At 31.4% G+C, this 10,285-nt stretch overlaps 1 long non-coding RNA gene across 1 annotated transcript; it reads right to left on the reverse strand.

The window, feature by feature from the left end:
• Nucleotides 1–419: 419 nt before the first annotated feature.
• Nucleotides 420–9,361, reverse strand: LOC148619426 (uncharacterized). The gene is made up of 2 exons (XR_015921598.1): nucleotides 9,052–9,361; nucleotides 420–3,362 (listed from the first exon to the last, which is right to left on the reverse strand). It is a non-coding gene; the product is annotated as an uncharacterized LOC148619426 (long non-coding RNA).
• Nucleotides 9,362–10,285: the final 924 nt, after the last annotated feature.

Here is a 10,285-nt window from a genome sequence, read left to right on the forward strand (position 1 = left end):
GAGTCTATCGATACTAATAATTATTATTAATGAACATTCGTATTTCAATTAGCAAACCTGATATCAATATATTTGTCTACATGTAAATGGGAATTTTGTTTTCGTGATGAAAACATGTTCGTCGTTTCGTAGTGGATAAAAATGAAATAAAGAACTATAAGGCGCATATATTTTTTTTCAAAGGAACGAAAAATAGTTATTGCAAAGTATTTGAATGATTGACGAAATAATAAATAAGTAAATAAATAAATAAATAAATAAATAAATAAATAAATAAAAAGATAATAAATAAATAAATAAATAAATGTTTTAATGAAAATGCGTTCACTATATGCTTAATAACATTCTAACAGTTGTTATACAATAGCTTTCATGTATAATACATGTATTATTTACTTGAATAAATAAAACAAACAAAAACCAAAACAAAGCAATTTTAATCCAAAACATCAACAATGAGTATTTCAATAGCATAAAAAATAAAATTTAGAACAATATAGCTAACTCATACATGGTCAACAATACACCTATTGAATTTCTACATACCATAACATACTGAACAATGCCGTTAATAAATCATAATGACTAAATAAAAACTCAACAATGAAAACAATAAACATTGTAAATTCGTACTGGAACACGGAATGTAAAACACTGAACAATTGCCATTTACTCATGATTAGCTATGTATTCGATATCTGATTTCTGCTGTGTATAATGCGTGTTCTTTTATCAAAAGGCGGATGATGTATATACAATGAAATGAAGTGTCTCCTCCATTGGTTCTTGGAACGCTACCGAATGATATTATCTTATTATCTTTAATCTGTTTTGATTTTCATTGATAAACTAATAACATCAACGTCTTAATACACTTTTTGATTTCTAAACGATAATTTGTCATACATGTATAGACGTATTATAAAAGAAGACGACAAGTTGTGACCTTTCTGAGGTGCAATGTTATTTAATAACACTCTATGCAAAATGTTTGGAATGTCTGCTATATGTTTAGATCAATTTAGTTTTGCAAAAAATCAATCAAAAACGTTAGTTTACAAGTTCAAAAAAGGGTTCAAATTAAAAATATAAGGGATGTGGCACAATATTAATGCATGATTATGAGACATAATTTAACCATAATGAATAGAGGTTGTTTTAAGCAATATCTATTACTTGATAAATATTCTTATATTAGGTTTCCAAATGTATTTTCAATGAATTGATAATCCAGTTTGTAACATAACTGGATTATCAATTTAGTGAACTAGTATGCAATAACTAAATCTGTTACAAAGTGAAACCAGTGACATGATACAGTTTAAACAATGAAGATTGATAATTGGTCAATTATCTAGATATCTGATGTACAGAATAATCATTTATGGTACAACTACTAATTACATGACATAACAGTTAAATTGATAAGATTAACAATGTTCATACACCAATAAACATTGTGTACTAACAAAATGAAATTTAAAACTGTCAGTCTTCCTCGAAATTAATTTAAATGGAATGCAAATATTCTCAATACATCAAAATCACGTAACAACAGATGCAGATAATCTCAAATTACAAAATCAACCTTATACCACAGGGAAATTCAAGTCTGGATATTATTAAAGAGTATTTGTCAAACATATCGCGGCAATTAACCGAGGAGAACTTCTGTCATTTATCTAAAAGAATCAATACGATATCAACCAAGTATGGTAGGGATTTAAGTAATGAAAAGTTAAGACGCTTGTCGAATTACAATCAGGCGATGCTTACGATCTAAAATGAAAGGATCTAGGAAAATCGATTCCGTCTTTTGAAACGTTAACGATCTCAGCATGTGATGGTAGATCAGATTAAGTTTTCTATATCAGAACTCAGCTTCTAATAACAGAATTCTCTTCGAGACACATGAACAGTTATTGTTAATGACAGAAATGTCAATTATACCCTAAGTTTAGTTTCAGTGTGCCTGGAATTGATCATTTATAATGGTATATAGTCAGTCTTATCCGTTTTCCATATTTGTAACATCACATTATTATATTAGATGTACAATACTATTGTTCGGTTTTAGTTAAAAACCTACTCATCTTTTTGTACAGTATTGGTGTTTTTATTGCTTGTTACATGTTATTCTTAAATCAACACACACAAAAAAGAAAACGATAAAAATTTTAACTTACAAAAATATGGGTAAAAACAAAAAAGAAATATCTATGATCTTTCTCAAAAAGTTCATGAAATACCCCTTTAGCGAAAGGAACACATGATGAAAAAATATTAAATGTTGCTTGTCTTACTTAAAATTTCCAATTTAATGAAAAAGGGTTTATCATAACATATCACAATTTAATAACTTATTGCGTATAACAATATTGTTCGATATAAAAATAAGATGCCAAACACAAATGCTTTCAATGGATCAATTGCCAAATGTTTTGCGAAAAAAACACATTCATCGAACAATATTCTATGAAATCCTCAAACGAAATAATTTTTTGATCACATATCATTCTCTTGGGATGTTCAAGACAAGAAGTTGAATTATTCCAATATCTATCGATAAGTAGATAACTGATAAAAACCATCACGCCATAGACGATTTGAGTACCGAAGGATTTGATGATGTATTGCTTCTTCTATATGATATGTAATGTAATGTCCTTTCTGATGTACAATTCACAGATACAAACTGGAAGCAATTATTTTGCCAGGATTACAAATTGAATTATCGGATCTAGCAAAAATAGCATCACATTTATTAGACATTTGTTCACTTGGCACATTAAACAAAATCAGCATTCGACAGACTTGGGAAAAGCCTCTGACAACATTGTAAACATTTTATACATTTATTGGTCGGAATTTTTTCATGATTTTTCATCATATCCCTTTCTCCGAACCATGGCAAAATGAGTCAATTGAAACTCGGTCTTCCTTTTATCGCCCCTTTCCAGAGTTCCGCTAACACAGTAGCCCTGTTGAAAATCCGCATTACTAACGTTACTTGTGAGTGTCATGCGGAAATCGGGATTTTTCTCATCTTTAAACCTTCCTGTAATTAGCATGGCGTCTTTCCCTTTGTCCATCATCTTACCTTTTGTTGTTCGTTTAGTAGCTCCAGACACCTCGACGATTTTACATTTGTTCCGACTCCAAAAATAAGTTTTCAGAATCCAATAAGTCACTAAGGCAGGTTGCGCCCAGCCTTCATATGGGAACAGCAATACTTTAGCAGGGTATCCATGGTAACTGAAAAGTTTTCTGCAACATTTTCCTCGACTTTCGTAATAAAACAGTTGCACCATGATGTTGAACCGGTTATTGTACTTGTGATCTTGTTACATTATTAGAAGAGTCTGCAATTAAAAAAAGAAAACTTTGAATGAAATGTTTTCTATATTCAGTTTGAACAAATTAATTTTTTTAGGTGATTGTTATTACAGTTTCACACAATTATCAACTACAACTTTTACACAGTTAAAAACTTTGCATCAGTTCAGAAGTTTTTATTCGAATATTCCTTTTACTTCAATTCAGTCATAACACATCACTGTTAATTATTTAGAACCAATTTTAGTGCAATATTCATGCAAGCAATTAAACGATTTCACAAAGAGAATACAGTATCATATTGCTTTAAGCTTGAACTAGTCATATGGAAACTGGAAATTAATTTAGACAAATGCGATTTGACGAGGTAAAGGTTCAATTTTATCTTCCCACAGAATATAATGTGGCTATTGCATAATTTGATATATTTCTTAATTGTTTACTTTTTAAAAATGAAAGGAGTAATCACTTCAACGGAATACAAGCATTTCCTTTGTCATTCATTGCTTCAAGTGTTGATTTATGTTCATTCTACTTTCATGAAGTTGTACATGGCAAACAACAGTTTTGCTTGTCATTGGATACTCTACATATAACTCAAGAACAAACTGAACGGACTTAATACTGTAAACCACTTTTAATTGATTAGTAAATATATCATAGCTAAAAAAAAAACTGGAAGTCATTAGTTGTATATGTTTTAATCCATTTTGTCATGTAAAATGAAAAATAGTTTTTACTTTTGTTTCCGAAGCATTTTCTTTATCAAAGTCTTACTACGATTAATGCACATTTTAAAAGCAATCATTGTTGTTAATGGACCGAAAAAAAATAATGCATTACTTCATTGCCTATTATTATAACAAATAAGAATATTGCATTCGTAAGAAATTTTTTGTAATTGTATATTTTGTTTATTTGGAGCTTGTTAAGTATCTGCGAATGAATTTTTCGGAGGAATCTTGTTAATCGTATTAGATAATTCCTGCATTCATCTTTTGTTGCGAGATAACCAACCTAACAATTTTGTTTGTACTAGTTCGGTATTTTGATGACAAATAGTAAACAATATAGAATATAATCATGGTGAAGGTTTTTTTTTAAGTTATTGTCTCAAAACTTGCTGAAACCAAAAATAGCAAAGACAATTATGTGTTTTTGTCTGAACGCAGAATATCTGAAAAAATAAGTTAACAATGAGTATAAAGTATCACACTGCTACAAGCATTTGAGCGTCAGTCCTAGTAAGAATCAGACAAAAGGTGAAACATGGTATGAAAAATCCATCATTTTGATAGTATAATTTGACTATTTGCACAATCAGAAGCAAGGAAAACAGAAAAGATTTCCCATATCGTGTTGGCCCATTGAGTTACAATTTCATTGAAATGCACTGCAAATGAACATTTCAAGGGCAGATGACTCTGTCAATAATCTTATTTTTCTAAGATTCTATTGAAAACATTTCTGGGTAAATCCAATGATGCAGACATTTTGTTTTTTTTTAAGTAGAGAAAGTATCCTTGAGTGACATTTTATTGTCAGATCGGTAGGGTTTTGACATGCATGTTTCTGATTTTTTCCCATTTTGCCTGATTCTTACAAACACTTGCACTTAAAAGTCCAATTAAGGCTGTAGATAAATTTAGATGAATGGGCTTTAGACAGCTATAAGTGTAACTGTGAGTGCAGCTTCAATTAACTGTTATATAATGTTTGTAATGGACACTGATCAAAGTAAAACGGATATTGTCATCATCGTCAACCTAAATTGATAATGATTACAGAAGAAGCGTTCAAAACGCATGGAAATGAAATATTAACCATCCCGTATCAGATTAACGAGTTGGGAACTTGTTTTACCTTTTAGACACCCACTTTCAAATACACATTTAAGAGATTTTAGAACAAAGGGTCTAAACTTCAAATCTAGAATGACAACTCAGAAATATTAAAATATTATATTATATAAATATTATTAGAATACATTGGCTAAACGTGAAAACAGAAACTAATACGACACATAAACACATTCAGACGTAATAAAGAAAAAGAAAACAAGACTTAACACAAAACAAATGACGACCCTTAAATATGAATTCCAATAAAAATACCGGTATGGTATAAGATACACTGGAAGGGTAAGCATGTTCTGCCCATCAGTGATACGTGTCACAATGTAAATGTGTAGACTCAGGTTAGAGTCATAATAGGATTGAACAGCTATTTTCGGTCGTTCATGCATGTATGAACGGATTTCGGAGTGGAGAGATCCGTTCATACATGCATGAATGACCGAAAATAGCTGTTTAATCCTTATAATTCTATCTGACAGTAAGTAACCTTCCGAGAGCCTCAGTCGGTTATATTGATACACTGTGGTTATATTTACGCTTCAATACACACACATTCCGTTGCACACGTATACATGGGAGCGCGGACGAATATTTACACATAATCGCTGCACAACGACAGTGAAGGCGACATGGAAGTGATAGTTGGCCTTAAAAAGTACGAGATGTAAACAATTCAACATGAATATAATTATTAAAGAAATACAACAAGAAAGAAGGAAAATTACAACAAGGTGTTTTCAAGGGTTCAGTCAGACTCAGTTAAAAGTTTATTTTCCCGAGCTGAAAATTACTCTCTGTAAACAAACTTGACAGGTAAAATCAATGTGCATGTACAAAACTATTCGTACGGCTATATTATACCGTTCAGTCCACACTCTTTCGAACTACACGGCCGCCATATTGGTTTCAAGTTGACTGGAGTGCATGCATGTATGAACAATCTAGCGAAGTTCATGTATGTATGAACTTTCTGGCAACGACCAATCAAAAACGGCTATAAGCATGAAGAATCTCATGATTAGAATTATTCTATAATAAAGTAGGTCCTCGACATACTTGTCAAGGCGGAGTCACAAATTATGAAACAAACAAAAAATACAAAAGAATGATTTTTATCACTATTTTATGTATATCGTATTTCGAGTAACGAGTAACGCTTGTTTTTTTTTATATATATAAATTGTTTCTTAAGCTGATGTGACCGATGATTTATCGATTATGAAAATAGCATGCAAATGCTTTTTAATCACCAATTGTATATTCACGCCGCAATAAAAGAGTGTTGTTTTGCGCGCTGTAAAACCTAGATTTAACCCACCATTTCGTTTGAAATGCCTGTACCAAGTCGGGACATTTCAAGGGCAGATAACCCAGTCAAAAGAGTTTTGAGCAAATTCAGTTATGATCTTTTTAGTTAGAGAAATAATCCTTTGGTGAAATTATATTGTCAGATCGGTGGGTTCTTGACTTGCATGTTTCTGAATTTTACCATTTTGTCTGATTCTTACAAAAACGTGAACGAAACATCATACACCATGACTTTTGATAAGGGAGATTCTATTTCAAGAACTTGTGTTTTAATTAGCATGTACGTGGTAACAGATACAAAAAGTTGGTAAAAAATTCTGTATAGTTAATTGACCTAATTAATATTGAATCTGAAAAACGATTACCGTAATTGTCTTAAAATTTCATTGAGCGTGGTTGGTGGTCGTAAAATTAACTTAGTTACGTATTATGCATAGTTTATACATTCGATTTTTCTCTATTTGATTCCCAAGAGTTTAAGCATAGTTAATGTTTTATATCCTTAATACTTCATATCTATTCCAAGAGAAACAATGCTACACGTGAGTCTAGTTACCCTGGATTTTACTGCCTATATAATACATAAGACTGCTTTGTTAGATTACATTTTATGTATAAATGTATTTTTTATTATCTTTGATTATGTCCTTTCCTTTCCTGTTGCCGTTGCTTAATGTATCGATCGAAATCGGAATACAAAAGAGTTGGATCTGAAAAGAAATTTAGCTTTTCCTTGTATATGTTTTATATTCTAATGGATCCATTGCTTAGAACCAGCCTAATTACATATTATCACTGGTCATTTTTGTTTGTTTGTTGGGGTTTAACGTCCGAGCAGCAATATTTCAGCTTTATTCAGACGATAAACATGAAATGGATGATTAAACGAACATGAAATGAAAAAAAAGGATGAGACACAAGGAAAATAGGGTCGACAAATTTTGATTGCCACTGGAAAAAGGGGGGATGGGTAAGGTCGGGCAATTTAACCTCCTGTGGCGGAGCGCAAAGGTTCATACTCCTATCGAATACCACAGTAGGGTTCTTTAACGTGCGAGGAACGTGGCATCTTTCTCAACACGGTGCACTACAATGGTTTGCGGTCAGGTTTTCCGTATTATAGCCTGACAACCCCAGCATGTAACACGCCAGGGGTACCCCATTCCACCGCCTGGGGCACACATCCAAGTTGCTCTGTAGGCAGAGCGCCTAGCCCTCGGCTAGGTTTCTGAGCACTATTTAGTCGCCTTTTACGACAAGCTTAGCGCTGATGCAGGCCTATTCTTTTAACGCCCGGACCTGCACGTGGCCTGGTCACTTTTAATGTAGCCAAGAGAAAATAAGGCAATCTTGGAAATCTTTAACAATTAGATATGTTATATTGAGGCTTGGGGATATCAGAATTTAAGCATGAAAATTAAGCTGATTTAGAGAAACGCAATTGTTGCAATAATAAAATATCAAAGTAGTTATTACGAGAAGAAAAAAAAAAACAACAGACAAATGAGAAAAAAAAAATATAAAGAAAACGAAATGTGAAAATATAATATAGGTCACACTATTCAGGTCAACAGATCCAGAATAACGGCAGTAAAATGAATGGCTAAGATGAGCAACACAAACATCAGGAGCGTTACGTAAGAGAGACGGAATGTCAAAATTGAAAGTAATCTTTTTTGATGAGTTAAATCACTATTTTCGTTTTACTTCTATCATTTTATCTTTGTGCAGTCACCTTAATATGACAAGTAATTCAAAGGTACTTGTTCTTTTTCATTTATTTTTTTGCGATCTGCAAATTTGACTCAGGTTGTATTGTTTAATGGCATAAATGTGTTAAGTTATGGCTTTGAAAACATATCAATTGTTTTAAATAAACATTTAACTAAAAGATAATTTGAGGTTTGGTTTATTGAAAATAAATTATATTACATCCCTCAAATGTTCAACTACATGATGTAACATAACACAGTGTATTATCAGGAAATCAACAGACATCACACACAAACAAAAACAAATACAAACAAAGTTGATACATAAAAACTTGAAAAAAGGAGCAAAAAAGGTAATTAGATCAAATAAAAACAAACTAAAACAACAACAAAAAAAAACAAAAAAAAAATAATAATGACAAAAGGATTGTTTTTTTTTTGTCTTGTCACAAGTATTCATTGAGCTGTATATATATAAACACACACACACACACACACACACACACACATATATATATTATAAGTAATATACTCATAAACGCAGACGTTAGCAGAGTACATACTAAAGGTCGGTTTCGTACATGTTTCTTTTATCTGCAGGTCTCAAATGAATTGTTCAAGATTTAACAATTCTTCATATAGTTTCTATACTACGATATATAACTAAAATGTTTAGAATTTTCAAGTACACGAATGCAGAAACAAAGTAATTTTAGTAAATCTAAAACTTGTAATAAAATAATTCTGCTATCGCTTCCGATTGTTGAATAACATATTCGACATCGTCCGAATGTCTGATACTCAACACATCCTTTCGTAGAAGCAAGTAAAATTCTTACCTTAATCAAAGAAATCAAAAACACAAGCTGTCTATCGAAGAGATTTCCAATTTAAACGGACACCGTGATTCTCATTAGACATACTCTGTTTACCAATAGCAGCAAACCTCAGTTTCCTTCTTTTCCTACATCAATACCAACTAATGAAGTGTAAGCCCAATACATTAATCGAAGAAAAGTTGATTCCAGGCGTAAAGCGAGAGGCTTAATTCCTGAACAGCAACAGGTCTTTATTTATTTTGATGCCGTCGATGTCAACTATTGTTGGCCGATATGGATTAATGGAGTGAGAAGTTAAGATGGGAAAGAGTTGTTGTTCGCTAGGGGAATACATTATTGTCGATCTGGTTAAAATAACGGAAATTGACATGAGATTGTTTCCGTGGTATCAGTTCATGAAATTGCGTTTTGACGGACTCCATTAGAATTTTGTTTTGATTGTCTATTTAACGCACATCTCGAAGGTAAAGAATTTTTCAACGACATTAATTTAATATACCGTTTTATAAAAACTGATAACCATTCAATGCATAAAAATGTTGTTTAAAATAATAGTATTCAATGAAATGGGGAGAAAAAGTCATGTATCTTACCTTACTGTTATAATGTGTACAGAGTCCTTGTCAAAGTAATTGCAATGTGCTGTAAAAGTTGATTTTTTAAACATCATTATACACATGTTTAGTCTATTGTCGTCATATCAGAAACATCTGATATATATGACAAAACGACTATAGTGATTTCAATACAAAGTTACAGAAATAATGTATAGTCAACACAATCGTCGAATTTCACCACGTTTGTGATATAAAGAGACGTATATGTTTGTTATTGAAAACAACAAATTTTCTTGTAATTGGAATTTAAATATTTTATAGATATGGCATACTTTGTCTATAACTAAACTTTGAAATTGAGTTTCAATGCTTATACATTTAACAAAACATGCTGGATTGATCATAAAATGTCTTTAAACATATAAAGTAAAAACGGATAATTGAGACCTTCTCTTAATAAGAATTTCGAAACTCTTCATCATAAGTGCCTTCTAAATTTTTAAGCGTTGACGTATACACATGAACTTTGCATGTTCATAGAAAACAGTCAGATAAATTTCGGATAAGAAGCAATGTAAAATCTTTCCTTCAATGAAAAACGGACATGTATATTTTAATTTATATAATTATATAGCAGTATATTAAGAAATAATGTGTGATAAAAAAGTGTGACAAAG

The sequence above is a fragment of the Perna viridis genome, chromosome 4, assembly GCF_037379345.1.
Source record: "Perna viridis isolate PV_CMFRI_1.1 ecotype Kerala chromosome 4, ASM3737934v1, whole genome shotgun sequence".
Classification (NCBI taxonomy): Eukaryota; Metazoa; Mollusca; class Bivalvia; order Mytilida; family Mytilidae; genus Perna; species Perna viridis.